Source organism: Mus caroli, chromosome 4 (genome assembly GCF_900094665.2).
Source record: "Mus caroli chromosome 4, CAROLI_EIJ_v1.1, whole genome shotgun sequence".
NCBI lineage: Eukaryota > Metazoa > Chordata > Mammalia > Rodentia > Muridae > Mus > Mus caroli.
The window spans coordinates 39629906-39656642 of record NC_034573.1 but is presented as its reverse complement, the minus strand read 5'-3'; positions in this window follow the sequence as shown (position 1 = coordinate 39656642).

The window sequence follows — 26737 nt, the reverse complement described above, 5'->3', positions numbered from 1 at the left end:
TGGGAAGCAGAAACAGGAGAATCTCTGTGAGTTCTAGTCAAGCCTGGTCTATACAGTAAGTTCCAAGAGAGCCAGGGCTACATACTGAGGTCCTGTCTTCAAAAGTAAACGTCTGCCTTGAGAGAACCCTGGAAGAAAGGCCGCCAGCTACAGCCATGATTAAGTGAATGCAGTTAAGGTAGAAAGGTTATAGCAGTTTATCCTTCAAGCAAAGATTAGTATTTTTACTAGTGTCACATTGGCAAGACCATGGCACATGCTTGTTTACCATGTGTGGGGATGTATGTAAATTCTGTGACTTTCTGAGCGTTATGTAGCTGTCCAACATTATATTGAAAGGCAGATGAACTGACAAGGTGGCTCAGCAAGTACTACCAAGTCTGGCAACTTGAATTCCGTTCCTGGGACCCACATGGTGGAAGGAGAAAGCCAACTCCTCTGATATCCACACACGTACATACTCTATCTCCCTGTCTCTATCTGTCTGTCTTTCTGTTTGTCTGTCTGTCTCTTTCTCTCTCATACACACACACACACACACACACACACACACACACATCAAAAAAGGCAGTGGAGGGGCAGCTGTGTGCTTCTGGCTCAACCTTTGTAACTATAACATTCTTATGACTTCTTTGAAGGCCCTTTTAGCATTGTCAATCACACTGTTAAATACACAGATGCTTCTCAGCATATAATGGGAGTTATGTCTCCAGAAGCCCTTCATAAATTGAAAATGTCCTAAGAATGATGCCTAACTACCACCACAGAGTAGCAACACTACACTGTGTCTACAGGTTGCTTTGCATCATGGTCTTGTGGCTGGAATCAGCTTGCTACTGCAACCTAGCACCCTGAGAGAACTGCATCACACACCACGAGTCCAGGAAAAGAGGAAGATTCAAAATTGAAAGTCCAGTTTCCTTTGAATGCACGTCGTGTTCACATCATGGTAAAGTCACTAAGTGACTTGAACTTCTGATCCTCTTGCCTTTACCTCTTCAGAGATAGACTTACAGGCAAATGACACCATGCCTGGTTTATGTGGTGCTGGCGATTGAATCCAGGGCCTTGGACAACTGAGTCCCATCTCCAGGTGCTGCACCAGAAGTTTCAGGTCCATAAGCACAACAGCCCAAGGGCTGTCTCCTTGTGAACCACCGTGCACCTAACTAAGCCTAGACTCATGCAGAATTGAAGCCCACGTCCTCCTCCACCATACCTAGCCTATCCTTCCATCCATGTCTTTTCCCAGCCTGTCTGGTCGCTAGACACAAGCTAATGTTGAAACAAGATAGACACAAGCTAAATCTGAGACAAGAGAAAGCTTGAAACAATCGCTTTTCTCCCTGTTTTGTGAAGTGTTTAAAATACCAGAATTCCCTGGTCTCGGTTGTACAGCCCAGGGAAAATAGGTTACAATGTTACCTCTAGAAAGACTGAGACCCTGCTGGCGGAAGCTGTGCTGCGGTGCATGAAGCTAGTGCTTTCTAGGGTTCCTCCAGCTTTGTCTCAGTCATCCATCGCTCCCGAGTCCACGCAGATTGAATTTCACTTCTTCCTAACTGAACATTTTCAGCTAATGGCAGTCTCAATATGATCATTAAAAACCTGATAGTCACTGCCCATCCCCGATTCCATCACTTCACTTCACTGAGTCCCTGCACAGACAGGTTGCTGCCCTGGGGGCCTCACTACTTCTCTTCCTCAGTCCTCCTAATGTGGCATCATCTTGGCTGCTCCAGTGTGAATCAATCTGTTTTCGGTAGGGATGGTGCCTTCTTCTTCCTGTCCATATTCCCGGGCCCCCTGAGAACATACTGTGTTTGGTTTGTTTCCATGTAGGAATTACACCGCTCCTGAGAGGCTATGGAGTCTAAGGTGGCCTGGACTTGAGGTGGCACTGTCTCCCTTCCTTTAAACTCCCCTAACAATACTGCCTTTCATGGTGACAGCATTTTCTTCAACCTTTTCTCTATTTGTACAGAGGCCAGGTAGGCCCATCTTTGTTCCTATCTCAAGACCTCTGAGGTCTTCACTTCATGTCTCATTGGAACTATCCCATAATGTCGATGTCCCTCCAATACTGTGAGCCAAAATAAACCATTTTATACATTGGTTTTTTTTTCCCGGTTCTTGTTACAGTAACAGAAAATTAATCAACATTCTTCCCCATAAAGGCTTATTCCACTTGAGGCCTGGCCCACACAAGCTTCCCCCTTTAAGGCCATCTCTTCCAGCTACAAGTCTTCTCCTCCCCCACCACTTGCTTGAAACTCCATGAAGCTGTCCTCTGGACACGCCCAGATGGAAGGCCCATCCTTTGCTCCAAACATCAAGCCCTGATTCTTCATGGCAGGGTTTCCGGGAGGCTGTGAGGGCAACTGGAATGTGGAGGGAGGCAGTTCAAGCCTGCCTGATGTGTGTTGAATATTGGCATGGCTGCTCTGGATGCTTTAAAGCTTAGAGGATGGGGTGAAAGCCATTACCAATGAGATGTTGCTTTCCTTTTCAAGACTTGTCTTAGTAAGTGTTTACCGCTGTGAGCAGACACCGTGACCAAGGCAAGTCTTATAAGGACAACACTTAATTGGGGCTGGCGTACAGAGTCAGAGGTTTAGTCCATTATCATCAAGGCAGGAGCATGGCAGCATCCAGGCAGGCATGGTACAGGAGGAGCTGAGGGTTCTACATCTTCATCTGAAGGCTGCTAGCAGAATGCTGACTTCCAGGCAACCAGGGTGAGGGTCTTAAAGTCCATGTCCACAGTGACACATTTACTCCAACAGGGCCACACCTTCTAATAGTGCCACTCCCTGGGCTGAGCATATACCGACCATCACATACTGCCCTGTTAAGAGCAGATGAGATAACTCAGTGGGTAAAGGAGCTTGCTGCCAAATCTACCCACCTAAGACCTGGAACCCCTGTGGTAGAAGCAAAGAACTGACCCCCAAAAGTTGTCCTCCAGCCTCTATGAGCCTTTTGTGGTACACACACACACACACACACACACTCATGCTCACATTCACACACATAGATAGATAGATAGATAGATAGATAGATAGATAGATAGATAGATAGATAATATTTTAAAATTCATTTTTTACAGTGATGGTGTATGCCTTTAATCCCAGCACTTAGGAGGTAGAGGCAGGCGGATCTCTCAGTTCAAGGCCAGTCTGGTCTACAGAGTGAGCTCCAGGATAGCCAGGGCAACACAGAGAAACCCTGTCTTAAAAAAACAAAACAAAACAAGAAGAAGAAGGAAGGAAGAAAGAAAGAAACAAACAAACAAACAAAAAAGAGAAAGAAAAATTATTTTTAAAAATATGCTTTAAATCAACCAATTAATCAATTAGCTAAACTATATGCACAAAGCCTCAAGCCTATTAGGATAACACCCATCGTAGAACAGAGACAAGTTGGTGGTGAGGATCTGCAGGAACACTGGCAGTCCTTTGAAAAACCAAACACTAAGTCACCAGGGATGCTACAACCCTGCTTCTGAAAGCACCTGTGAGACCTAGAAGCAGCATCCAAAGAGATGTGTGTGTGTGTGTGTGTGTGTCTGTGTGTGTGTGTGTGTGGTGTGCGCGAGTGTGCCACGTGTAAGGCAGCACAATGCACTAAGCCAAGGGGTAGGAAGATACCCTCCCCCTTGTGGTAGACAGACAGATGGACAGGCAGAAAGTTGGATATGTACACACTCAGCAAGGAAGGAAATGCCCATACAAAGCCACTGTAACATTGGCTATTCTTGACTTTACTGCACTAAATCACAAAAGGGAAGCTTTATGGGACTACTTTTATATTCAAATTCACAGAAACAGGAAATAGAGTGGGAGTGGCCAGGAGCTAGGAGCAGAGAGGAGTGGGGAGTAGCGTTCAGTGTGGGACAAACAGACATATAATAAAACTAAATGCACATAAAATAAAAGAAATATTTATTTTAAAAAGCTGTAGCACAGAGCCAGACAAGTCTAAGGTGGCTCCCGGCCGTGTGCGGCTCACCCTTGCTGCCACCCACCACCCATTGTTAATCTGTGATTTCCTAACACTGGAGACTGCTCACAGCTCAGCTTCTTTGGGGCCTCAGATGGGAAAAACTACTAAAACAAGCAGGGGCAGACAGAGGAGCTCCCTAAAGGTGCCATCCTGGCTGCCTGAGCTCCTCCTGTCAGGAAACAGTTCCCAACTCAAGTCCAGGCCAAGATCAGCTTGAGTCTGTCCACAGAGACAGTGGAGCCATCCATCGCTCAAGGCAAAGCTCTGAGCTCTAAGGGCAATAGACAGTGCTCCAAACCACATCCTGGGGTGGAAATGCCATTAGAGAAGACAGTTGATGCCACAGCAGAAGACATGGGAGAGAAGATCCTGACTGCTCTCCTCAACCGGAATATCACTGGCTGATTGAGCAAGGTCTTTCTCTGATTGAGGGGCTCAGGAAGCCCCACCTCCACCCCCCCACTGTCTTCACAAGTCTTCTGGGCTGGCCTGACTTGGGTTTCCATGGTAACATCTTAACCATCAGTGACCATGTGAACCAAGTGTGTCCCATGTTTTGCCTCTGCCCTAAGGAATCCTGTGTCCTCTTTTAAATCTTGAAGACATGGCCCTAGGTGTGTCTTCTAAAGAGTTTAAAATCCAGTCAAGATGACAGTGAAGATTAGCTGTGGTAGATGACATCTAGGAAGGGGCCCAAACACAGGAAAAGCACGAGGGCAAGAAGAGCCCCAACTGTTGGCCTACCCTGTCTTCCAGAGCTTCTGTTTCCAGTCAGGAAATTCTGTTTCCCATTCCAGAGAATTTAGTGAAACCCTTAAAGACCACTCCATATTGTCCACCCCAGTTCCAGGAATGCAGGCCAATGGAATGAATCTCTCTCAAGCCTCCACTCCCACCCCACCTTCACCTGCCACCTCAGGACTTCTCTCAGACAGCCTGACCAGTAGTTGTGATCTGGAGGCTGGGCTGGGCTCCCTTCCCTGAGCTTGAGTGAGAGGGTGGGGACAGAGAGGGGTCTCTTTTACGTGACACATTGGACAAACCACACATAGCTCCAAGATTAATGCGAAGATTGTGTCTGGGATCTGGGAGTTGTCTCTCCACCCCTTCATCCCTAATGCGCTACAACAAAATGAGGATAAGATGCCAGCCCCTGTCAGGGAAACCACGAAATCTTCCCCAGCTGAGAGGAATCCCTGGACTCCGACCAACTGACCAACTCGGTTGAGACTGGGCTTCCCCAACTGGATCGTTCCAGCCCAATTGTTGGAGGTAGAATGGCTGGGAATTCCTAGGATGGGAGGAGTGTGGCTAAATCTCAGAGAAGTACAGCCCACCCCAGCCCAGCCACACCAACCAGCCCTGCTCACCCTATTCAAACCCTCCCTCAGACAGTCAAGTGATAAAGGGTCACCCCCAGAAATGGGGACCTCATTGATATGGCCTCTTGCTGGAGCCCCCCAAAAGGGAAGTTCCTGGAACATCGTCCACCCCGCCTCTTGGCAGCCCCTCCCACTTCATTTTCACTCCCTTGGATGGTAGACAATGAGGCAGGAAGGGCCCAAAGGAGACTGGGAACTAGGAACTGGTTGGGGGAGGGGGAATCCACGGATGACAGAAGTCCCTGCTTCAGGGCTCAGCTCTGCCACTGTCCACGCTGTGTGCCTTCTCGTCCCCGGGCCTTTCTCCTTCGAGGCCTCACTCCACCCTGGGTCTGTGGGTCTGCACTTACCTCAGTGCTCAGCCCCAGCGCTTCACTGCTGCCCCCAGACCTTCCCACAGTTCCTCACTCAGCTCCGCCACTTTCCCCAAAGAATAATTAACCTCCGTCAGGTGCTCCCGGGAAGGGCTGGGAGCAGCAGGGGAGCACTTTGCAGAATAAGAAAGCCATTTGAAGCGAGGGATCGGCGCGGCTCCTGCTGCTGCTTGTCAGCCAAACTTACCGCGGGGAGTCTCTTACCCTTTGGTTTGTGGCAAGACCCCGGACGCTTTGTGTTTATTTATTCATTCAACAATTATCGATTGTATACCTGCTGAGAACACCCATCCTAAGTGCAGGGAGAACAACACAAAGACAAGCTCTTGCTAGTCGCAAGTTTTGCTTTCCTGTTAGGAAAAGGGACAATTGCGCCCCCCTTTTCTCCCTCTCTATGCACACACAAGTATGATGTCAGAGGGAAAGAAAATATTCAAAACACAAAAATAAGGCTCCCATCACTTACAACACCATCTAACAAGCTGCCATAAGGCTAGTGGGAAATATTTAACCACTTCTTTCCAGGCTTGTAGCGTTACTTCAGAATACTGTTGAAACTTGAAGAGGTAAGACCTCTCTTGAGGAATTCCGGGATCCTTCCCGTTGCAACCTCTGCTTTGTAACCAGCAAGAAGACTTTCATCTGCCAGCATGATGTCCCTCGAAGGCACAAGAGGCTAAGCAGCTGTGGGCTGAACCTTCTATCATCAGTAGCCAACATAACCCTGCCTCTACTATGTCTTCAGTTGTTTTGGTTGTAGCAATGAAAAGTGAGTAACATAGCCTAATGGTATAGACTGCGATCCCAAATATGAAATCCACTAGGCACAGCTGGCCATTTAAAGTTAATTATTACCTTTATAGATAAAATATAATAACCACATGCATCTATATATACACGCACATTCATAATTTATGCAAATATAATGTTAAATTAATGACATCCGATCTTAATGTATTTTGCTAATCCCACTGGGTGAGAAAAAGACTGTTATGGGGTCTGCTTGGATCCAGCTTAGAAATCAATTCACACACCAGTTCAATGCAGATGACAAAAATTTATTGTAATCAAGCCACTACTGATTGATCAGTGTCGCAGAACAGATTCAGAAGCTGACTACTGTTGGCTTACATGCAATTCCACTAGGCTTCCCCGTGGGATCTAGCAATGGCTTACATCATCATCTGCCGCCAATACCTGGGCCACCAGGTGCTGATATTAAAGGACTGCTTGCCAACCCATTTCTCTTTGTTCCCACGTGTCTCTCTCTTCCCCTTTCTGTCCTTCTCTGTTCCTGCTTCTCCAACATCATGGCTCTGCTCCTATCTGTCTGCCTCTACCCCTTCTCCAGGTCCCCACTCTCTTCCCTCCCCCCAAATAAACCTCCTTTATACCAGGTCTGTTGTATGATGGGTTTTACCAGGAGGACACCTTGGCATGAGCCCACCAGGTACTAAACACATCCCTCGCCACATTATATCTCATAATAAATGTGACCCCTGAACCAGAATATCACAGAATATTTAAGCTTACAAACCACATATATCCGTACCAAGTGATTGTTACATTTTTTCATCAATCGGGATTTAGGAATAAGGGTTTTCTTTATGTGGCTAATCTATGTCAACTGACCTAGCATGTAGGTACTACAGTCCTACCAATCAAATCCATTTGCTCTTTTGTAGTTAGGAACAGTCATTATGCTCTGGAACAGAAGATAGCAGAAGCTGTTCAGCTAGCAAAGTCCTTGGTTGCCCTAGGACTTGGGACCTTGAACCTAGTTTCCTCCTATCATTAAATACAGTCTGAAACAAAATGGTAGTGCTTAGCACGTGGTTCTTCTGTTTGCTCCCAACATGACCATTACCACAATTTTTTAACCAAATTTGAAGCAAGCTTTATTAATTACTGGCCAGGAGGATGGACACTGGCCAGATCCACATGGGGATTTCCAGAGACTGGCACCAAATAATATTACTCAGAAACTTCTACAGGCAAAACTCACAAGGCTGCATAACTTCTGCCTTTGTGCAATCAGAGGCAAGCATACATCCTTATACACTTTCTGCCTAGGTACTGTATCCCACCTATGTGTGATCAAGCACTTTCTATGTGTTTGGGGCAACCAAGCTTGTTTACAGAAGTGAAAACACGTGGCTTGTTATCTTACATGAACAACAGCTCCAGCATTCCAAGAAGGTGTCTGTCCTTGGGCAAATAGGGCTTATATGTTAGAGGCATTTTTGTTTTGCGAATCTCTTAACCACAGCAATTTAAACTTATAACATTAGCAATTACAATTAAAGTTATATGTTGTATTAACATATTGATTTAAACAATACAATTGATTTAAATTTAAACAATACATTGATTTAAACAATTACAATTCTGTTTCCCAGGCATACTCGCTACATATCAAGAGCTGTGTGGCCCCTTGGAGTGGGCTGTCTGGTGGGGTGGCTTTCACAGACTGCTTCTTTCTGTAGGAAAGTCCTTTGGACACCTCTGTGCCAGGAGAGTGACTTTGTTGACTTCTATTTACTATTGATTAGGGCTCTGCTCCAGTTCTTAGAAGTGAGCGGTTACCTAAAACAGACTGATAAGCTTCGAGTGATTTTGTCCAGCAGAGATGCAGATGATTCCTGTCTGGATGAAAAGATAACTGGGTAGGCTGCAGTCTTAGCGTCCTGTAGGACACACACCAATTTAGTGGATGGCTTTGCCTTCCCACCCAGATCTCCTTTCTCATTGATTACGAATATCAGCACCTCTTATGCCTCAGAGCTAGTATTGTGGACAGGATGAGCCCTTCACTAAGGAGTGGAATAAATCACTGATGTCCTGGCAGATGCTAGATGACAGTCATGTTTCTGACTCTTTGGAAATTATACTTTGACATCAGGTAATGATCGAGGCTATGAAGAAAATGAAAGCAGATTGGAGAGACAGGAAGTGACAGGATGCAATTTTATTGAGGCAGTCTGGGAAGGCTTTTCTGCAGAGGTGACCTTTGAGCTGAGGATGAAGGACAAAAGGAACAGGCCACTGGGATGTGTGGGATAGGATGGGGAGGGGGTGTCATCCAGGGGGGAGCTGAGCAGGTGCAGGGGCAGGTGTGGAGGCTGGATCTTGCTTGCTGTTTGAGCAAGGAAACGGGTATGGACAGTATCCTGAGCTCCTGCTGGTTAATAAATTATGGAAGAAGAGAGAAACAGATTGCCTGGGGCCCCCCTGTAGCCCAAAGTAAGGACTCGGAGTTGCATTTTGCAGGTGCATGAAGATGCTAAGACCTGCTGTAACCTCCCTCTCATACTCTAGGGGAAAGTCAGAAAGCAGCTTTTGTGATCAGCCCTGCTAAGAGACTTGCTAAGACCTGCTGTAACCTCCCTCACATACTCTAGGGGAAAGTCAGAAAGCAGCTTTTGTGATCAGCCCTGCTAAGAGACTTACTGGAAGCTGGGGAGGATGGAACCTACTAATAGTATGCTAAGCCCCCAAAGTCTGCATTCCCATAGCAATGTGGGTGGGGGCTCAAGGTGTGACAATGACTTCTACTCTCCAGCTGTCCTATCTGGAGCTGCCCACTCCCGTGCCTCACTTAAAGGTCCCCAAAGCAGCTTTAGTAAAATGGAGGAGTTGTTATTTGATGGAACACTTCTTTGGAGCTTCTAAATGATTCCAACACATCCAGAAGTCACACGAACAGCTTGCTTCTCTGTTCAAATGGAAACCGACATGATAGTGGTTCTAGCTTTAGTAGCCAGTGAGGTCGCTAGTTTGAGTCTATAGATTGTGGCAGACAAAGTGAAGAGAGGGTTGAGAGACTGTGAAAGTGGGGAAGCAGAGACTTGAAGACTCCATAAACTAGAAGAGCTGGGACAGAGGAGGTTGTAGCCAGAGAATGAGCTGTCACCGCTGCAGTTCCAGAGGCTGGAACCAAGGGTTAGGCAGCTATCAGTTCTCAGCACCCAAGTCAAGTCAGGCATCTCACGGCAGCCTGTAACTAAGAGATCTGATTCCCTCTTCTGGCCTCCATAGGCACTGCATGCATGGGGTATACATACATGCAGGCAAACACTCATTCACACACAATAAAAACGAACAAATCTGTGGGAACCTCAATCTATTCCTCCCTGCTTCCCTTCCTGCACACAGAAGGTCCCAAGTTCACATTCTAGCTCCTGTTCTGAGAGTGAGCTTCTGTGTTTGTCTCCCTTACTGGGCAATGAGGAAGTGAGACAAGAAGTACCAGCCCCAGTCCAGCTCTAATGGGCAGAACATTCGCGTTTACACCAAGGAGAGCACTGTGCTGGAGGAAGCAATAGGTGGAATGACTCTCCTTGTGGCATATGCTCATCCAAACACACACACACACATAAAAGAGAAGAGGAGGAGGAGGAGGNGAAGGAGAAGGAGAAGGAGAAGGAGAAGGAGAAGGAGAAGGAGAAGGAGAAGGAGAAGGAGAAGGAGAAGGAGAAGGAAAGAGGAGAGAAACTTTGAGGCCATGCATCCTGTGAGCCTTGGAGTCCCAAGGCAGGAACAAATGCAGCAACTACCACTGGAGCACGGTCCAGGAGGCAGCAGAGGGAGGAGGTAGCGCCCAGGCTCCACTAACTACACTGTCTTTTCTTCTACTTCCTCTCTCACATACCCTGAGTCTCATTCTAATTCATTCTTGGTCTTGGTTGTTGGTTTTAAATCATCTTTCATGTCTTCCTGTACACATACCTCCTTCCCTGTCTCTATCGTATTCTTTTGCTGTCTCTCTCTTCTCTTCCACAGTCTTTGTCATCCCTCGGTCAGTGACGTTGCTCTTGCAATTCCAAAGGCAGGTGCCTACCCCAAGGTGCTCTAGGAAAACCTTTGTTCATGTTCATTTCAACCACACTCGTGGAGCCCCAACAGCCTGCTGGAGAAGGGTGTTCCCAGGGCTGGGAGGGAGTATCCTGGTTTCTTCTTCAACCTTGCCCTGACTTGCTAGGTGATCTTGGCAGCCTCGGTGTCAGCTCCAGCACCTATATATACCACAGGGTATCGAGACCTACAGTTCTCACCACTAACCAGCTCTGGCATATTAGGATGCGAAGGACCCAGATGCTCAGACTGCCTAGGCCAACCACTAGGCACCATCCACCTCTTGCTTTTGTGGGCACCGAATGGGACTTCCCCAAGGTGCCTGTGCCAGCAGGTGTCTCAGCTTTTGCTGATTAAGATCTTGCACTAATCCCTGCTTCCTGCTGCTCCTTTGTGTAAATTCTGAGTGTGCTCTGGGCTTGGCAGCACTTGTGAGCCCTTCAGGAAAACTGTGGTGCTAGGTGGGATGGGACCTTTCACATGGCCCCATTAGAGAGAGAGAGAGAGAGAGAGAGAGAGAGAGAGAGAGAGAGAGAAGCCAGAAGCCCAGAGCCAGGCATCCCTTAGACAACAACTGTGTACGGACTGGTGCCCTGCACAAGCACCTGCTGCAGTCACACCCTGTGTGCCTTCTTCACAGTAAGGAAAGGAAACTGAACGAGTCTTCCTAAGGGAACACAGATGATTCTGCTTCAGGGTAGAACCGAAAAGGCTTTTCTTTGAATCAGAAGATCAAGGAAGGCTTCTGAGAAAGTCACTGTGGATCTGAAGCCCAGTGAGCGAGTAGAATTTCACTGCGTGAAGAAGTGGGAAAAGGGGTGGTGGTGGGGGAATGGACATCAGGGACAGAAGGAGCAAGAGAATCCGGGGAGCTCTCTATAGTAGCAGCTGAGGAGAGCAAAGGGAGTGGGGAAGCCGCAGAGACAAGACTTCCGGTCTGGAAAGATCCCTAGTGGATACAGACTTTAGAAAGCTCCCACGGGAGAGCTGTGTGAGGTAGCAAAATCCAGCATTTGAGAGGCTGAGGCAGAAGACTCTTCCATTCAAGGTCATCTGGTTTTGTTTTCTGAGAAACAGTTTTACAGGTTAGCCAATGTAAGGGCCTGAAATGGAACAGTGGGAGACCAAAGGTAGAAACTCGCCGAGAAAAAAAACCAGCTTAGAAGCCAGGCCAGTATCTGAATTCATTTGTGCAATGATTAACACACCCTAGGCTGTAAGGTGAGGGCAACAGGCCTGTGAAGTGAGTCAGAGGCAGGAAGTGAGGGCTGAGCAGAACCTGGCAAAGGAGATGCTCACCTCAGAAAACAAGACTGTCAAGTAGGAAAAGGTGGAAAGAGAAGAATGTCTCAGAATTCCTGTGAAGGAGCCTGTGTTGGAACACACCACACACGGTACTGTGGTCGGTCACCTTATGGAGGTACTGGCAGGGACCTTTGGGACTGCTGGTTTCTTCCTACCTACTGCATGAGTGGGGAAATGGAGATCAAAGAACAAGAAGGGCTGCCTGGGTCCCCTGGAAAGCCCGGGAAAGAATCCAGAACTCTGGCCTCAAAATCCTACTGTTGATCCCCAACTTTACCTATTCCCAGGATAGTGTATAACTCCATCTGGTCAGGAAAGATACAGAGCCACAGGGACCACAGGGAGAGACCCAGAATTCTAGCTTCTATGAAAGCCTAACTCAGAAGGCAGGAATCATAGAGCGGCAGCATTAGATTTGTGGTCCATGCCGAACTCAGGAGGATGGAACCGAGGCAGAGTGGCTACAAAGCTGGAGGGAGAAAGATTTCAAAAGAAAAGCTAGCAAGAACAAACAAGCAATGGTCCGGATGGAAGGGAAGAATAATTTGAGTATTGAAGGCTCTGTGGTAGGGCTAGGGGTGTGGCTCAGTGGGTAGGGTGCCTACCTAACATGTGTGAGGCTCTGAGTTCTCTCCCCAGCACTACATGACCCAAGTGTGGTAGCATATGTCTATAATCTGAGCGTTAGGGAAGTGGAGGCAGGAGGAACAGGAATTCAAGCTCCATCAGGATTGAATGAGACCCTGTCTCAAAAGAGTGAGAGACACAAAGACAGATAGTGTGGCACAGAGACAGACAGAGAGACAGAGGGAGAGGGGCTCAGGTGATAGTGAACCCATGGGAAGTAGTATTGATAGTTAACAGGTCTGATGGGAGACCGTGCCAAAACAAGAGGCTGCAGGGCTAGAGGAAGCAGAAGACAGAAAGATCCAGCCTGGAGTGACGATGTGAGCTTGACTGGGAAGCAACAGCCAGTACTTATGAATGTCACTTCATCCTCCATCACTGGCACAGAGTCTGTTGCTTCATTGGAAAGGCACAGATCCTCTGAAAAGATAGGCATCGTGATCCTCCTGATCCTCGCTGCGCAGATCAGCCAGCTGAGTAACAGAGCTGTCCGTACATTTGCCCAAGGCTCCCCAGCTTGTAAATGTCAGATCCAGGTTGCAACTCTGCAATCCAGCGATGCCAGTCTTGTGGTTGCACTCCAAGGAAAGGAAAGGGATGGGGGGGGGAATCACAGAAGAAACATAGATGTCAAGGTGGGAGGGCAGGGGGGTGAGGGAGAGGGAGAGGAAGAGGCTGGGATGGTCAGCAAGATGACAAGCTCAAAGCACACTGAGGGAGGTGAGAGGAGCCTTCATTACCAAGTTGCCAAAATCTCAAACCAAGCGGGAAGTCAGTCTGGAAGCCAGTCTACAGTCGGTTGTGTGAAAGATCACAGCAAACATAGAGGCATCTTGGGTAACAAGAAATTCTTGAGTTTGTGAGGACTCAGGCTGCCAGAACACACAGTCCGGAAGCAGGTCGGGCTCCCATTGAAGTGGAAAGAGAGCAGTAAAACCTCTGAGAGCATGTGTAGACATTTTGTTGCTGTGTCATAATACCTGAGAAACAACCTAATAGAAGCAGCGTTCATTTGGCTCACAGTTTCCAAGCTTTCAGCCCATCCTGGCAGGGAAAGCATCCAAGAGACAGCAGACCACACTCCACCGTCACTGTCACAGCAGGAAAGGCACAACCCACACCTAGGAGGCAGAGAGAGAGAGAGAGAGAGAGAGAGAGAGAGAGAGAGGGAGAGAGCGCTGCTCCGCCCTTCCCACCTCCCTTCTGTCTGAGCCCCCAGCCTAGCGGGTTGTACAATGCTCATGCAGGGCGTGTCTTCCTCTCTTATTTGACCATCTATAGAAACATCTTCTTTGCTCATCCCAAAGCATCTCAATCCAATGAAGCGGACACTCAAGATTTATGATCATAGGGCAAATCAAGAGGCTTTCCCTGGCACAGCAGAAGAAGAATGGGCAAGCAAGCTTGGTCAGATGTAAGAACGCTTCCACTCCGAAGTCAAAGCCTAGTAAGAAAGATAAAGGGTAAGGAATGGCTTTGTAAATCTTATAAGGGTCTAAGCTCAGCATATTTAAGGAACTTTAAAATCAACGATTTATTTTTTAAATAAACCCTCTTTTCAGCATCTAGAGCCCATGTAGGCCTGCAGGGAACAGGACTTGTAACTGGCAAACATATCTAGAAGGCTGTGGGGCAAGGCTGCTTTGCTGCCTATAGCAGGTCTCCAGAATGAACGAGGGCAGGTTGTTTATGCCTGAGATGAAACCAAACTCAGCTTGAGAAAGAGATAGGTGAACAAAACGACAACAACAACAACAACAACCCCACACATATGGTGACTCCTGGTGGCCAACAGAACAAAGCTAGTCTAGGGAAAGGTTACCAGGACCCGTGGGAACTGTCAAGGTCCATGGCAACCACCATAGCAACCTCCTGAGAAGGCTGTTAAACAGGACCCCAGGTATGCCACACCCCTCAGGGACTTAAACTAAGGAAAATCAATACATACACGTGAATGTGAATCTAAAACAAAAGAATAAATAATCTAATTACAAAGCGGGCAAGGAATTTGAAAAAAAAACATTTGTCAAAAGAAGCTATGTAAATAACCAACAAACACATGCGAGATTACCTAATGTTATTAGTCACTGGGAAAATGCAGACCAAACTCACAATGAAATATTACTTCACTCTAGGAGGCTATAATAAGAAAAGCAACAACAACGATGAATGCAGTTGAGGGTGGGGAGGCGGACGCCGTCTGCACTGCTAGGGAGAGTGTAAAACAGGGTAGCCACTTTGCAAGACAGTTTGGCAGCTTTGCAACAAGTTAAGTATAGAATTACCATACAGTCCAAATATTTCACTCATCGACGCATACCCAAGAGGGGTAAAAAAGAACATTTGCTCAAATAAAGCTTTTACACCAGTGTTTACAGCAACACAATTTATTAGAGTCAACAGACACGGTAGTCTACACATCTGCCAACCAATGAATGAATGAGCAAAAAGTGCCGTTCCAAACAGCACAGTATCATTCATTCATAAAAGAAAACCAGTCCCAGCATACTGACAGGGAAACCTACCAATGTCACGCTAAACGAAAGCCAGTCACATATGACATCAGACTGTATGACTCCATTTATTTCATTATTTTCTGTTAACTACTTTTTTTTCCGATTCTTTGAGAGTTTCGTATCATGCAACCCAGTCTCCCTCCTCTCCCTGTCTCCTTAGATCTGCTCTCTGCCCTTACAACACTTCCCACAAGATAACATACACACACACACACACACCCCAAAGCACAGAAAAACACCATGGAAGCTGTGATGTGTCGCAGTGTGCCTCAATTATGTCTCTCTGTTCACACATCTTCACTTGCAAAGGTTCAGGGTCTCTGGCTTCTGTGGCCCCATCAATATTGGATCCTCACAGGGATTCCTTTTGGTTATCCTGTTGTTGCTCTGTGTCATGGAGATCCTGTAGTTTTGGATTGGCAAGACAAGCCCTTTCATGATCCCCAACAATTCATACATAATGTAAATTTTAGGATGAGCCAGCTCAAAGTCCTGGATCTGGGTGGCAGTTGAACTGGTCAGCCCGCTGGCTCTCCCATATCTGCACCACCAGGGCAGGTTCTCCAGTACTGCTCTGCCTAAGCCATCCAATGCTACCATTGACAGGAGGCAGGTTCAGCTCTGCTGCCATGCCCTGGGGTGCGCTCACCTACACCCGTGCCTCCAGAGCCAGTTCCACTGTGCTGCCCAGTCTCCCAAGTGCTGCAGCCATTGAGGGGCTGGCTGGGTCAGCTCTCCTGCTCTCACACCCTTGAGGGCTCACCGGTGCCTTTGCCTTCAGGGCCAGTTCCTCTGTGTTGCCCTGATGAGGTACCTGGCCCATTCTCCCACAGGGAGGGACAGTTCTCTCGCTCTCATTACTTTGGGACCAGCTCTTCAGACTGCTGCAGGTAGTGAGGAACAAGAAGTGGGATGCCTGACCGCCTCATGGCAGACAAGTGGCAGGTCAGCTCTTCCTCGCTCTCAGGGCTGACTCACTCACACCCCCTCGACCAGGGCCAGTTCTACTGTGCTACCCAGGAGAGGTACAGACCCCACTCTCCCAAGTGCTGCAGTCAGTGCGGGGCAGGGCCAGCTCACCTGCTTTTGTGACCTCGAGGTCAGCCCTCCCAATTGCCTCAGGAGGAAAGTGGCAAGGGGGCAGAGGGCATCTCCCTGTGCCCAGGCCATCTCACAGCAGATGAGCGGTGGGGACAGCTCACTTGTGCCAACTCACCCATGCCTCCGCTACTAGGGCCAGCTCTACTGTGCTGCCCAGATGAGGTACAGGACCGATTCTCCCAAATGTTCCAGCCAGAGAGGAGCAAGGTCAGCTTTCCCACTCTCATGACCTTCTCTCCACCGCCAGCTCTCCCAACTGCCGAAGATGGTGACGGGTAAAGGGGGGAGGGCATCACCTCCACCCCTGCATCACCCCACAGCAGATGAGATGAGATTGGCTCTCCTACGCTCACCCCTCAGCCCAGCTCACCTGAATCCCTGCAGCCACGGCCAGCTCAACCGTGCACCGGGCACAGGGACCACTCTCTCTGGACTGTTGCTACTGGTGGGATGTGGCGCCATGTCTCCAGATCACCAGTGAGGGGTGGGGCCAGTTCTGCACAAGCCCTGGACACTCACATCATCCCAGATGGCTACTCTGACCAGGGACATCCCACGATCTCTAGTGGCAATATGAGCCACAGACATTGACACCCACCTCTGCTGCTTCATGGCCACAGACCCAGGCTTGTTTCTCAGAGGCAGCACCGATTGGGACTTCACCATGACCTCAGGTGGCAGGGCAGGCTACTCACAGCAGGCTGCTCCTCTCCAACCTTCCTTGTGTGTCCCGTTCCATCTCTCTTTGTAATACTTAAACTGCTCCACTTCTCTTTCTCTCTCATCTGTCTGGTGGGCCGCATGGCTGGCGGGCCTCTGGGTGACTCCTCCCTCCTCTGCCTGGGGTCTCTGGGTGACTCCTCTGACAGCTAGCAGGCCTCTAGATGTTTACAGCCAGTGTGGCATGGTAGCAGGTGGGTCTGTGGGCATCTTCCCCCTCCCTCGCCGAGTTTAATGGTGGTAGGTGGGGCTCTGTGTGTCTACAGCCTGGACTGGGGGAAGGTCTGTGGTGTCTTTCCCTGATGGCACTACGTGGCGTGGTACTTGGCAGGTCTCCTATTTTATTGTATTTAATATCTCGTATGCTCAAGCAGATAGGTTTTAGTGTTTAAATAACTATTTTATTTTTAACTGGGTGTGTGTATCCATGCATGTGTGTGTATATACCCTCAAGGCCACAAGAATGTAAGAACCCTGAGGCTAGAGTTCCAGACAATTGTGAGCTGCCTGACATGGGTACTGGGAACTGAACTTAGGTCCTCTGCAAGATCAACATGAGCTCTAACTACTGAGCCATTTCTGCAGCCGCTGTGTGACCCCGTTTATATGAAAGGTCCAAAGTAGATAAGTCCACAGTAACAGAACATAAACTAGTGGTTGTCAGGGAGCAGTTAGGAGAGGAATTGACAGCAATTACTTGAAGGGTATCAGGTTTTCTTTTGTGGTGTTCTGGAATGTTCTGGAACTAGGCAGTTGTAATAGTTGCTCAGCCTTCTGGGTACACTAAAACCACGGTACCATACACTTTTAGCAGGTGAATTTTATAGAATGTCAAGTACATCTCAAAAACAGAGAGAGAGAGAGAGAGAGAGAGAGAGAGAGAGAGAGAGAGAGAGAGAGAGAGAGAGAGAGCAGATAGAACCCTCTAGGCCAATACTGAAAATAGTTGTTTTAAATCCTTCTGGGAACATCAGAGAACCCACTTAGATCATCTAAAAGGAAAACAACGTTTTACTTAACAGTTAATTCTTTTGAATGCACCTCTCCGAGGGCTACCTTATGCTGCATTTTTACTGCCTTCTTATTAAGTTACATATTAGTAACAGCTAGATTTATAGAGGAATGTCTGGAAGGTTGTTAGCTGTATGTTAACAGGCTGCCTCTGGGAGAGTGTAGCTTGTGTGATTTTAAATTTATTCTTCATGCTTTTATGTATTCCTTGCATTTTCTATATGTGTCCTTATCAACTTCATAATCAGTAAAATCTATAAAGCTCTTTTCGTTTTGGGTGAAAAGAAAATAATTGGCTATGTGGAGGAAATGTGAGGTGATTTTCAAACTTCTTTCTACATGAAACCAATGTCATCTCACTGGTTGCCCCCGGGCAGGAAAAGTGTCCAATTAGCTGAGTGATCACAATTCAGTTACTTTCTGATCGCTAAGCAAGAGCCGAGTGAGCCAAGCTGTGTGAGCTCGAGAAGGACGTTTAGGCCCCGAGTCCTGCAATCCAGGCCCTTTGATGCAGTAAAGAATCTGAGATGTGTAAATAAATAACCAAGAGCAAGGAGGGACATGAAAGCCCAGGACGGAGATGCTGCAAGACACGGCGGAATCCCGCGGGAAGCTCTGATCTGCCACGGAGGGACTTAGAATAAGGAGCTTTAGAACTTGACCTTAATATTGAGGGGAGTTCCAGGTTGCCTTCTGTGGAAGGCTGAGGGGGAAGAGCCAAGAGCCAAAGCAGTGCATGCAGCTGTTCTGACCCTAGCTAACCTTTCTGGTCTTCACTTCATAGCCAGGCCTGACTTTCCTGGGCTGCTGAGACGCTGGTACAGGCCTGTAGCTCCACACATTCCCTGGGGCTCACCCGCACAGTCTCACCCTCCTTCATTCCCCAACTCACTCCTCCACTCTCTGAGGCTAGGACCTCAGCTTCTGGAAGCTTAGTCAGAACAGGCAGGTCAAAGGTCGTGGGGAGTGGGGGCAGGGACTCAGGCAGCACTCTGAACCATCTCCACTGTTACACTCTACCCCTGCCATTACGGCTGCCAGTTGGAACATGTGTTCCCCTCAGTGCTTTGTGAAGTGGTTAACAAGAGGCTGGGAACTGTCCCAGAGCATTGCTGCTGCTCAGGGAGGGGGTGAGGGGGAAGGGGCACTTAGATTAATGCAGCGGGGGCTCCCTCCTTCCTTGCCCTCCTGACCACAGAGCTGGGCTAGTGTTGCAAGGTCAGTCAGAACTCCCTACCCCCAGATGTGCCTAGTGGCCCATAGGAAATGCACTTTCCTTCCTTAGGAGTGGCTCTGACCATGGTCTATCCCCAACCAACAAGAAGAAAGTGGCTACAGGACAGGAGGAAGCCATCACACTGGATAAGCAGATAGGGAGCGCTTTCAGGATTTTTCTCATTGCTGTGATAAAATCCCTGAATCAGTTTACTGAAGAAAAGATTTGTTGTGGTGCATGGTTTGTGAAGGGATACATCCTATTGTGCCGTGGAAGGCGTGATGGTGTGAGCATGAGGTGGCTCATCACTTTGTGATGGCTGTCAGAAGCAGAGTGGATAGAAAATGGGAATGAGTCAGGTAACAGGGCACATGCCTTTGATCCCAGCACTCAGGAGGCAGAGGCAAGCAGATCTCAGAGTTCAAGGCCAGCCTGGTCTACAGAGAGAATTCTGGGACAGCCAGGGCTACACAGAGAAACCCTCTTTCAAAGAGAGAGAGAGAGAGAGAGAGAGAGAGAGAGAGAGAGAGAGAGAGAGAGAGAGAGAGAGAATGAAGTATAAAAGGTTCGGGTTTTTTACCCAGTGATCCACTTCCTTCAGTGGCTCCTCTCGTTTGGATTCCACAACCTTCCGGAACAAGCACCATCAACCTCGGACCAAATGTTCCAAATGTGTGAGCATGGGGGTGAGGCTGGCTCACATTCAAACCACTGAGGAGGGCAGTTGCTAGTATTTCTGGAGCCCCTTGTTCCAGTCTCTGAGGTTTTCCCAGAGTTGGGCTGATTCAATCCTGCCCTATGCAGGGATCTTTCAGTAAAACCTTTGTGAGTATAATGCTCGGATTTCTTTCTTAGTGGCAAGAATATCCCTGTCTGGTGCCGGCGTCTCCGTAAGACGCAGGGCTGGAAGGATCAGCCAAAGCTGGACTGAGGGGCTCAGGGGTTATATTACAGGATTAGTATATGAAAAGTCACAGCCTCAGGACGGAGCACCAGCTTCGCAGAAGCTCCGAGTTAGAGGGGAAGTGACACGAGAGGCATTTGCCAGTTGCCAAGGCAAAATAAAGCCACCTCCGTCTATCATAGCGGCACGGAGAGGAGGACTGAATAAAGCACTTGTTTTGTTGTGGAAAGAGCGCCCAGGCCTGTGATGGATGAGGAGGTAAAGGAGCGAGGTGGTCATGTTGGATAAACAGGCGTTTCTGAAGCACAGCGAGCAGTGTGGTACCCATGCATTAGTCATTGATACAAATGCGATCTCGGGGGCTTTATAAACAAGCAAGCCTTTACCAGCACTCACATCTGGCAGGTGATACATCCATCCAGTGTAAATACATCACACAGCATCGATTACCCTGATCAATCTCGGGCATCTATCATTTTCCAGCCTTGCAACCCAATATAGGGAAATTACAAAGAAATAGAATGTTCCGAACGCTCTATGTCAATGGCTCATAGGGAAACAGCCAATGGATTCCTGTTGACCCTAAGGCATGAAAGGGGCAATTTGCAATATTGTTTTCTTTTGTTTTTTTTCCTTAGAATGGAATGAGATCAGAAAGCCGTCCTTCTCAGAATTCCTTTGAAAATGGCCTTTTGAAAGCCATCCTCATCTTTGGAGGGGTTGGGGGAATAGTTATGAGCCACAAGACTATGGACAAGGGGTACTTAGACCAGGAACTGCTGCCGTGGATTCAGATACCGCAGGGTAGGGCCTAGGGTAAGAGGAGGCAAGCCTGGAAGGGTGGGTGTCAGTTGAGTTAGGTCTGCTCTTATAGGCGAAGGGCCATAATAGGGATTTTCTAAGTAGGAAATGACATGGTCAGAATGGGTTTCAAAAAAAAGCGTTTTGTTTTGTTTCAGAATTGGGGTTGTAGCTCAGCGGGCAGGGTGCTTGCCTGGTGTGTGTGAGGATCTAGGTTCGATCCCCAGCACTTCCTAAGCCTGGCACAGTGACAGCAACTCTATCCATTCGGGAGGTGGAAACAAAAGGGTCAGGAGTTCAAAGCCAGTGTGGACTGTATAAAATCTTGTCTCAAAATTAAGGAATCTTTCTAGGCAGGCTTGGAGGACAGTAAGAAAGACACCAGTGGCCGCTGAGCTCTTAAATCACAATGGATTCTTCTAAAGTGTTTCTTGTTCTGCCAGGTGTAATGGAGAATGCCTTTAATCCCAGCACACAAAAGGCAGAGGCAGGCAGATCTCTGTGAGTTCAGGGACAGTCTAGACTACACAGTGAGTTCCAAGACAGCCAGAACTAATAATAAGACCCTGTCTCAAATAGAGAGAGAGAAATTTATTTTTCTTAAAAACAAACAAACAAAAAAAATGTTTTACATTCACTTATTCTGTGGGGTTACTCAGCACCACAACACAAATGTGTCAGCCACAGGACAACTTGTGGGAGTCAGTTCTCTCTCCCACCTTGTGCGTTCCTGTGGATGCCAGGGATGGAATTGGGGTTATTGCGTTTGGCAGCAAGCTCCCTTAACCACTAAGTTATGTTGCCTGCCCCTGGTTGAAGTGATTTCTATGCACTGTCTAATGTAGTGCCTCAGCACGTCACATGAGCTCATGAGGGCCCAAGTCTAGACACGAATCTAAGTCTGAAAAAAAGGCTTTCACTCCCTCCTCAGCAAACCCTGGAAAAGGAGCCTGTTGTGTTCGCTCTCTAGTGTTCATTGTTCAGGCAGCAAGTCTACTTGGCTGTTTGGGTGGGAGTTTGGGGCCACCTATGTGCTAGGCAAATGCCCTGCCACCGAGCTTCGGCCCCAGCTCCCTGGCTACTCCTTTGGTTGGCTTACTTTTGAGACAGGATCCCCTTATATCGCAGACTGATGTTGAACTCTCGATCCTCCTGTCTCTGACGCCTGGGGACTGGGACTACAAGCCTGAGCTATGGGTTGTGTCTTTGTTAGCCGGTGGATTGGCTAGTTATGATGCTGGAGATTGAGCCCAGGGTTTTTTGCATGTGATAGGTAAGTGTTCTGCGATTGGGCAACATTTCCAGCCCTAGATGATTCAATGAAATGCAATATATCCCAACTAATGGCCTTTTAGTTTATGGTTAGACAAAGTGAGGTGTATGCTTGTTTGTTTGTTTGTTTGCTTGCTTGCTTGCTTGACATGATTTTAACGAATAGCCCAGGCTAGCCTAAAACACACAGTCCTTCTGCCTCAACCTCCCCAGTGCACTATCTTGCCCAGCAGACTAACCACATTTTAAAGGGGTCCCAGGAGCCAGATATGTATGATACCTCACACTTGTAACTACAGCATTTATCAGTCAGGAGGGTAGTGAGTTGGAGGCCAGCAACGTGGCAACATTGAGTCTCTAAAAAAGAAATCAGATACGTGAATAAATACGTGGACAGAAGGGCCTGGGAGAGGGGCATTGATGGGGATGGGCAATGAGATCCTCCCTCCCAGGACGAGGCTCAGCACAGTCAAAATCACTCCCCTCCAGTCCTATAAAACCCCAGGTCTCTGTGGAGCAGCCCCAGCCTGCCGTGGTAATTTCCGAAGCCAGCACCTGGAAGGCTCACAAATCCTCTGTTCATGCTCAGACATATAAATTGCATTAGCAGAGAGGAGAGCCACACTTCTTGTGGTGCGCTCGGAGAAGAAACGGCACCGCCATCAAGTATACACACACGTGATAACTCTCAGGCCTGGCCTGACTCCAGGGGAGTTGAGCAGGAGGGTGGGCCTTTCTCAGCCTCTCCAATCTTCTTCAGACAAGTATGAAAGGAACTGTTTTCTTCCTAATAGGGCCCTGACTGCGGTGGGGCTGGAGCAGACACCACACCTCAGGTCCTTTAGTGAGAAAGTGCAAGTCGACTAAGAGCCTGGGCCTGGATAGTCTGAAGCACATGCGCATTACGTATCTCTCTCTGCACACGGCCCAGAGCCTCTCATGTCTTCCCACTTTGATCCCTCCATTAGTTCATTAGTATTCCAAAAGCACTGTATTTTCCCCTCCATCTCCGTTCATATCAGGGATCTGCTATTTCGGCTCCTGGTTCTGAAAGATTCAGCTATAAATTGAAAACAGACCTTTAATTCGGTCCCCAAGTCCAGACCAGGACAGAATACTGAGAACAGGGCCAGTGACTATAAGAGATCTCAGCAAGTTTGAGCCAGGCCTAGATTCTAATCTCAGTCTCTGCTCTTGCTAGCTGTGTGGTCTTAAGGAAGTCACCGGACTAAGTGAGCCTCATTGCTGTCAGGGTTGGTGCGTGAAAGGAGTGGGGAGGGAGGGAGGAATAGAAGAAAGGGAGAGATTGTACTCGGCACGGGGATGATAAGAAGGTTGGGGGGGGGAGGGCTCTAGAAGTTAGTAGCATCTGCATATATGATCGATATAAATCTACCCTAAAGGAATAGATTTTGACAGGTGAAAAGCCAGGCTAGGATATGGGAGGGATTGAATGATAGAGTGAGGGGTATCTTTAAGACAGTGAAACTATTCTGTATGATACAGTGACAATGGGTACAAGTCATAGAATGTACAACATTCTGATCGGCTAACTATGGGCTCAGTAACAATGTACCAACATCGGCTAACTATGGGCTCAGTAACAATGTACCAACATCGGCTAACTATGGGCTCAGTAACAATGTACCAACATCGGCTCTTTGGCTCTCACTGACATAATACACAAGATGGTGGCTCTGAGAATCGCCTTGGGAATAGACATAGCAACTCTCTCTTCTTTCCAGTCTTTCTTCTGTATTGTCCATTTGGGTGGGTGGATGGTTTTTGCTTTGTGATGTTTGCTGGCTTGCTTGCTTGCTTATGAGATGCTATGGATTGGCTCCAGGGCTGGTACATCCAAGCCAAGCACACAACTACTGAGCTACGTCCTCAACCCCCTGTCAATTTTTCTGATAAAATTAAACCTGCTCTAAAATAAAATTTCAGAAAAAAAAAAGCCATGTCAGAACAGAGCAAAATGTTGGAAAGAATATTTGAATTCTCCATGTAGACAAAGCTGATCCTAAAGTCACAAAGACAATGGCAGCATGATGCTTAGAACCCAGTTTGGAAAGAATGATGAACCCAGGGTTATCTGTGATTTACCCAAGGGTCGGGGGAGATATTTCAATGCCACCACTCTCAGTAATAAGCAGCTGCATCGTCCCCAGTCAGACGTAAAGCAGTAATAAGAACCAAGGCAAGAAATGAAGATGTGAATTAGCACCACACAGCAGACTGGGGAGAGGGCGTAGATGCCGATGAGGTCCTGCTGTCTTGGACAGGACCAGTGAGTGAGTGGTTGGTTGATTGATTAGCTAATTGATTGATGGGGAGGGTAGCAGAGGGAGAGGAGTCTGGGGAAGGCTGGGGTTTCTGTTTCCCAGCTCTGTGGGTGGCGGATCCATTCTTTCAGAGATCTGGAATGAAGGAGGACCAGATCTGAAGACACCATGACCTGGCCAGCTGCAACATGCTTGTGAGAGGAGCATCATAGCGTGTGCCCTGGGAAATGCATCCTGGAATCTTCCTGACCTGGCCTTTCAGGACTCGGGGGAGAGATGTTGGTCACCGTCTACAGACTTGAGCCCAAGCATACGCGCTTAGGGCTAGCATAGGGGCTATATTAGTACTACGCTGAGGGTCATGTGCCTGTATCTGCCCCCACTGGACGTTCATAATGGCTGAGGAGTTCTGAAGGCCTCAGTGCTTTATTATAAAGATGAGGGGAAGGTGCAGGAGAGATGAATCAGCAGTCAAGAACACTTGGCTTCTCTTACAGAGAACTGGGGTTCAATTCCCAGAGTTCGAAACTGACCTGTAAGGGTCAGTTACAAGGGACCCTATGCACTCTTGGACCCAACTTCCTCTGGCACTCAGCACACACCAGAGGCAGATGGATCTCTCTGAGTTGGAAGCTAGCTTGGTCTATATAGGGAGTTCAGGGCCAGCCTGGTCTACAGAGCAAGCTCCAGGACAGCCAGGGCTACACAGAGAAACCCTGACTCGATAACAAAACAAAACAAAACAAAACAAAACAAAACAAAACAAAACAAACAACAACATGGAAAATATCCCAAAAGACTCTCTTTTCCACATAAACATATGCAGGAAACACACATAAATACTTTAAAGGGGTGGGTGGTGCTGGAGAGTTGGCTCCAAGAAAAATGGCTCAGTGCACTCGCTATTCCTGCAGAGGACCTGAGTTCAATTCTCAGAACCCACCTGGTGGCTCACAATCATCTATAACTCCAGTCCCAGGGGATTCACTGCAAGCACACAGTGCACAGACGTACATGCAGGCAAAACGCCCTCACACATGAAATAACAAAACTAGATAAATCTTTTTAAAAAAAAATGATCAGGGGCAGGTCAAGACCTGGAAGAAGGTGCCACTGCCATCCAGGATCATATAGCAGCCTTCTCTCACAGAGGACTTGCAATACCTCACAGCAATGCTCTGTTCCAACAGTCTTTCCACAAAACCTTTACAGTCTCCCGAACACAATGACACCACTCCCAAACCATATCCAGAACCCAGATGAAGGGGCTCTGCGTCCTGTTAGACTATATGTGGCCCTGGTTGGCACAGCCATGTTTTTTTCTCTCTACATGTGAAACATAAGTTGGAGAAAGATGTTCCTTGGTTGGCAAGAGAATCTTTCTGGATATTTTCCAGTTGTTTGTTGTTCATTTGTTTGTTTTGTTTTGTTATTTAGGCAGGTTTTATTTGTGTAGCCCTGGTTGTCCTGGAACTCACTTTGTAGATGAGGCTGGCCTAGAACTTACTATGTAGAAAAGGCTAGCCCCAACTCAGAGGGAGCTCCATCTTGCTCTGGATTCCTGGTGCTGTGATTAAAGGAGCAGGCCACGTTGCCCGGCCACAAACATTTTTTAAAGTAAAACTATGGAGAAGCCATACTTTACAGCTTGAGACAGGCTTGTTCAACCATCCTCCAAAAAGGCTAAACCAGTTTCTTGCCCGAGCAACATACAAAGCTCTGAACTTTGCTGTGAGATTTTTGTTTTGTTTTGTTTCACTTGCTTGCTGGTTAGGTTTTTATTCGTGGTGGTGGTGGTGGTGGTGGTGGTGGTGGTGGTGGTGGTGGTGATTTTGGGGCTTTTGGTTGTTTGGGTTGGTTTCTTTCTTTCTTTCTTTCTTTCTTTCTTTCTTTCTTTCTTTCTTTCTTTAGTTCTTGAGCTTGGTTTTGTTTTTTTGAGCACAGTTTTGCTATGATGCTCACTATAGAACATAAACTAGGTTCAAATTCATGGCAGTCCTCCTGCCTCAGCCTCCTGGGAACTGGGATTACAGTGTGTTTGCATCACCATGATTGACTGCTAAAGTCTAATTCTTGGAGAACTTGTTATGGTTAAAGCCATGTCAGCACAGGTCATTTTTTCATGGAGATGGACGTAGACACCTGTCTTAGGGAAACTTTGACATGATGGGTGCTCATCCTTCAAGAGAACAGGGTGAGCTGAAAGAGTCCTCACCTGGATAAAAACAAAACAAAAACAAAAAACAAAGAAAAGGAAGGAAGGAAGGAAGGGGAAGGGGAAGGGGAAGAAGAAGAAGGGGAAGAAGGGGAAGAAAGAAAGAAAGAAAGAAAGAAAGAAAGAAAGAAAGAAAGAAAGAAAGAAAG